We start from the raw sequence: 6181 nt of genomic DNA on the forward strand, positions 1-6181 counted from the left end.
TACATGGAGGGCACTTAATGTGGGGGTGAGAGAGTATACCCACTACTCGCACCCACATGACAGCTATGCCAGGTTGGACTATGTGTTCAGCTCTCCAGTTCTGTTAGCAAACTCTTCCTCGGCAGGTATTCATGTATGCCCATGGTCTGATCATCATATAGTATCTTTTGCTACGGAACATGTAGGTCTCCCGTTCTCCGCGTCCAACTGGAGAATGAATGACTCTATCTTTTCTAACCTAGAGACATTCACCACAGTAACTGAACACCTCCATGAATACTTTGCCCTTAATGACAACGGTGAAGTGTCTCCCCCTATGCTCTGGGCTGCCCATAAGGCAGTGATGAGGGGAAAGTTGATTGAGCTGGCCACCCAAGCCAAAAGGAAAAGACTGGCTGATATCCGCTTGTTGACCTCTGACCTACATAGACTATATCACCTACATAGCCAAACCCACTCTCCAGAGGTACAACATCAAATCTCACAAAAGAGAGTTGCTTTGGACTCTATTTTATCCTTGGCCACTGAGAAATCACTGAAGTGGGCGAAAGCAAGATTTCTATTACATAGTAATACAGCCTCGGCCATGTTCACCAGGAAGCTCCACCAGTCTCTCCAACCGGCACATGTATATAAGGTAAGGGATGAAGGGGGCAGATTGGTCTCACATCCTAAAGAGGTACTGAATGTTTTTTCTCGGTTTTATAAGAAATTGCTTTCCCCTCCGGAGGTCGGCGACCAGGATGTATCTTATTCATGGGTAGATAATTTAGATTTACCAGTTCTATCTGGGGAGCAGCTTGGCAGTTTGAACGCCCCATGCACGGAAGAGGAAGTGGCAGCTGTGATCAAATCCCTTAAAACTTCTAAAGCTCCAGGCCCTGACGGATTTACGTCCACATATTATAAGAAATTTATAGACTTTTTATCTCCTAAATTGGCACGGGTCTTTAATTTTGTTTTACAAGGTAATCCGCTTCCCCCGGATATGCTACACGCCAACATGACTTTAATCCCTAAACCTAACAAGGATCACTCTCTACCCCAAAATTATAGGCCGATTTCTGTCCTTAACAACGATCTTAAGATCTTGGGGAGACTGTTAGCAGCTCGATTAGCACCTATAATCTCATCCCTGGTGGCCCCAGAACAGACAGGATTTATTCCATCCAGGTACATAACAGACAATATCCGCCTAGCGTCGGATATCATTCAGGATGCCGACCTATTCCACCGTAAGGCCTTGATACTGGGACTTGATATCAACAAAGCATTTGATAGTGTGTTTTGGCCATATTTGGATGTCATTCTGGCTAAGTTTGGTTTCCGGGGGGCTTTCGTGCATGGCTTTAGGGCTTTATACCGGGATCCCCAAACTAAAATAAAGCTGCCGGGCTGCTCTTCGGATCTTTTCCCCCTGGGTAGGGGCACCAGACAAGGGTGCCCCCTCTCACCATTAATATTCGCACTGGCCATGGAACCCCTGGCTAGGGCTATCTGTAGTAATCCAGAGATCAGGGGATACACGAAGGGTTCGGGGGAACATAAAATTAGTTTGTACGCTGACGATGTGTTGGTGTTCCTGCCGGACCCTTTGGTCTCTCTCCCTAACTTGATACAGGTATTGAGGGACTTTGAGAAGGTCTCAGGCCTGAGTGTTAACCTTTCTAAATGTTCAGCCCTTTCGGTGAACATCCCTCAAGAAATAATGGACACTATCACTACCACATTTGGTTTTCCAGTCTCGAAACAGTCCCTGCAGTATTTGGGGGTACGTCTAGCTCCATCCCTGTCAGCTATGTATAGCGTTAACTACCCTCAAGCTTTTGCCAAGGTAAAACAATGGTTGTCCCTCTGGCACTCTTTCCCAATCCCTTTCATGGGAAGGATAGTGGCAGTTAAGATGTCTATATTGCCAAAACTATTATACCTCTTTCGTGCCCTGCCGATTGTACTCCGGAGGGGGGATGTGGAGGACGTTCAAAGGGCAGTGAACAGATTCATATGGAAAGATAAGAGGCCCAGATGCGGAAAACCCACGGTTTATAGGCCTCTTTCTCAAGGGGGACTGGGAGTCCCTAGCCTGTGGCATTATTATCTGGCTGCTAGACTGGCCCAGACCGCACAATGGCATGCGGGAGCCCCGCTGCCACCTTGGCTGAGGTTTGAGACCGAGTCTGTTCGCCCCTTTAACCTTCAGGGCCTACTTTGGTCCTCCATGTCGCACCCTCGGGACTTCAAACAGCTTAATAGTATAGTATGGCACACTCTAAAGCTTTGGTCAGCATGTCATGACAGGTACCAGCTGCGCTCATCTAGACCTCCTTTAATGTCCTTTGTAGGTAATAAAAGCTTTGCACCGGCATTTGCATCTCCTGACACCTATAACTGGTGGATACAACACTCCTTGACCACCCTCCACGCCTTGTTCCAAGATAACTCCTTTTACTCTTTTGAAGGCCTTAGGAACAGATATAATGTCCCGGATTCTGAACTCCATAGATTTATTCAAATCAGAGACTTTTATAACTCTCAGGGCCCTTTGACAGGCTGCCTTGAATCTTCCCCCTTTGAATTAATCTGCCGTACCTCATCTAGAGATAGAGGGGTAATTTCGAGATTGTATAGTTACCTCAATGGCCTCCACCTACCTGACAAATCTCGGGCCATGTTGGCGTGGGAGGCTGATCTCGGAGTGGAACTGTCAGTTGAGTCGTGGTCTTCCATGCTACAAAATATGCATAAATGTACTAAATCAATGTCAGTGAAGGACACGGTCGTGAAGATCCACACTAGGTGGTACTTTACACCGGACAGGGTCCATAGGTTTTATCAGGGGGTCTCCGATCGCTGCTTTCGTGGCTGTGGTGCTCCGGGCACCATACTTCACACTTTTTGGGAATGTGGCAGACTATCTATGGTTTGGAATAGGGTATCTCAGAGGTGGTTTCCCAAATGCTGACATCAAGAATATCCATTACCCCCCAGATGGGACTACTGTTTGCAAAAATTCCTGGTGCCCCTGCACCAATTCAGAGACTAGCACACACACTATGTTGCCTTGTGCTGTGGGCGGTGGCCCTTAACTGGCGATCGGAGACGGTCCCTTGGACTCAGGTGATGTCGAGAATGGAGGCGATTAGGAGTATGGAGAGGGTCCATCACACATTATATGATACTATGCATATCTTCCATAAAAAATGGGAGAATTGGGTTGTGGGCTAATCCTGTTTTAAGTTTTCATGAGGTTACCCTTTTTCAGCACACGGTGGTCTACTTGGGGGTCCTATCCCAGACAATAATTTATATCTCAGGAACAATCTGTTAATACTGTTACTGTTAGTTTTTCCGAAGTATGCACTAAGAAACTTGATATGATCAGAATATCAGGCTAATATACTATAGCACATTTATTATGACATCGATTTCCATGCCTTACTTTCCAACTGGGACTCTGATATGTCTTATCATTCTTTGCCTTCTACAAACACATGACTATGCCCCTGGTTATTCAGCAAGTGATGTCGCTGCCTTACATAACTTGATATACTGTATACCTTTTCATTTTTTTCTCTTTGGTATATATATTTACCTTACCATGTGCTATATATGACTTGTTTGGAATAATTTGTACTGACACAGCTTTGATATGTCATACTTTGGTTTTGTTTTTTTGTTTTTTTGGCTTTCTTGTTTATAAAGCCCAATAAAAACGTTTGTATTAAAAAAAAATTCTTTTCTCTGAAGTACATTGACAGACGCAGCACCCGCCCCTCTATATGAGTTGGGGTTTTTTTTTCTTCTGACAATACTTACAACAAAACGGAATGGCTATAGCAGAGTGAGTGGGTGTATACCCCCCAGGGACTACCCCATAGGCATGGTCCTATTCCTAAACTAGGCAGAAACAAACCGAATCCTCTAGAAGAGTGGGTGAGTGTATACCTGCAGGGTACTGCTCCATAGGCGTAGTAAAGGTTTTTCCTGCCTAGTGTCCTACTCCTGTAGGGGGCAGCATAACCCAATGGTTAAGAAGAATATAGAGCTGCGTCTATCAATGAACTGCAGAGAAAAAGATTTTATGGTAAGTCAAAAATCCCATTTTTTTTTTCAATCTAGTGTGACGGAGCCCCGCTCACTGGCTTTCTGGCTCGGATCACATTTAGACAGCTGAGTCTGACGTTGCTAGCTCCTTTTACGCGTTACGTCACAAGACATGACTTCCTCAGGGTAGGAGCTGGATAGTGAATGCTGGAACTAAATACTCGCCAGCTTGTGTACATTCTGTTGTTAGGGTAATGTCTCCTTGGCTGCTCACTGCTATGTATAACTCTTGCTACACAATTTTTTACTGGAACTACTTATCACTCCACTTGATACTGGTAAGATCAACCCTTATGTAAAAGTATTGGTAGATACCTATCCTAATACATATTCCAGGATAGGCATACTGATTGGTTCTGTGTTAGGTAATGTTAATGGGGTCAGGTATATTATGTTAGACCCTTCAATTCAGAGAGTGGAATATCTGAGGTCAGAACCCTGGATAATCATAATTTATATTATAGATCAATAATTTGATATAAAGCAATCAAAATCAATGTTCATTTCTCAGGGCTGGAGGGTGCCCAGTTCAAAAATCCAATAAGATTCATGCTTACTTATCTCTATAACTTTATTACTTCCTCTCCAATTCGGTTTGTTTGGAATCTTTGCAAATTTATATAAAAAAAAAAAAAAACACATATATGTAAGTATTCACAGCCTCTGCTACACTCAAAATTGAGCTCAGGTGCATCCTCTTTCCACTGTTCATCCTTGAGATGTTTCTACAATTTGATTGGACAGGATTTGGAAAGGGACACACCTGTCTATATAAGGTCCCACTGGTAATGGTGCGTGTCAGAGCACAAACCAAGGCATGAAATCCGATTGTCTGCAGACCTCCGGGACAGGATTGTATCGAGGCACAGATTTGGGCAAGGGTACAGAAAAATGCAGCATTGAAGGTCCCAATGAGCACAGTTGCCTCCATCATCCATAAATGTAAGACGTTTGGAACCACCAGGACACTTCCTCGAGCAGGCTGCCCAGCAAAACTGAGCGATCAGGAGAGAAGGGCCTTAGCTAGGGAGGTGACCAAGAACCCAATGGTCACTCTGACAGAGCTCAACCATTTCTCTGTGGAACCTTCCAGAAGAATAACCATCTCTGCAGCTCTCCACCAATCAGACCTGCATGGTAGAAAAAAGCCACTTCTCAGTAAAAGGCACATGAAAGCCCCCTGAAGTTTGCCAAAAGGCACATTAAGGATTCTCAGACCATGAGAAACAAAATTCTCTTTTCTGATGGAACAAGGATTGAACTCTGACCTGAATGGCAAGGGTCGTGTCTGGAGGAAACCAGGCACCGCTAATCACCTGGCCAATACAATCCCTACAGTGAAGCACGGTGGTGGCAGTATCATGCTGTGAGGTTGTTTTTCAGCGGCAGGAACTGGTAAACTAGTCAGGATCGAGGGAAAGATGAATACAGCGACATACAGACGTACAGAGATATCCTTGATGAAAACCTGCTCCAGAGCACTCTGGACCTCAGACTTGGGCGAACAGGACAACGACCCTAGGCACACAGCCAAGATAACAAAGGAGTGGCTACTTGACAACTCTGTGAATGTCCTTGAGTAGCCCAGCCAGAACCAAGAGAACATCTCTGGAGAGATCTAAAAATGTCCAGAAATAGGTGTGCCAAGCTTGTAGCATCATACTCAAAAAGACTTGAGACTAATTGGTGCCAAAGGTGCTTCAAAAGAGTATTAGGCACTTTTTTTTAGTTTTTTATCTTTAATAAATTTGCAAAGATTTCAAACAAACTTCTTTCACGTTACATTATGGGGTATTGTTTGTAGAATTTTGAGGAAAGAAATGCATTTAATCCATTTTGGAATAAGGCTGTAACATGTGGAAAAAGTGAAGCACTATGAATTCTTTCCAGATGCAGTGTAGATGTCTGTTGAAGGTGGTTTCTCTCCTCCCACAAACGTTTCTAAATTCAGTTGTTTTTTGATATACTAGAAATATAGTATGCTTTTACCTTTTGTGTTTGATATGACAATGCATTTTATTTTTTATCCATAACAACTTTTATTGACAATGCATTTTTAGCTTTGCATTTCTAATGC

Source organism: Pelophylax lessonae (assembly GCF_965119305.1).
Source record: "Pelophylax lessonae genome assembly, chromosome: 6".
NCBI lineage: Eukaryota > Metazoa > Chordata > Amphibia > Anura > Ranidae > Pelophylax > Pelophylax lessonae.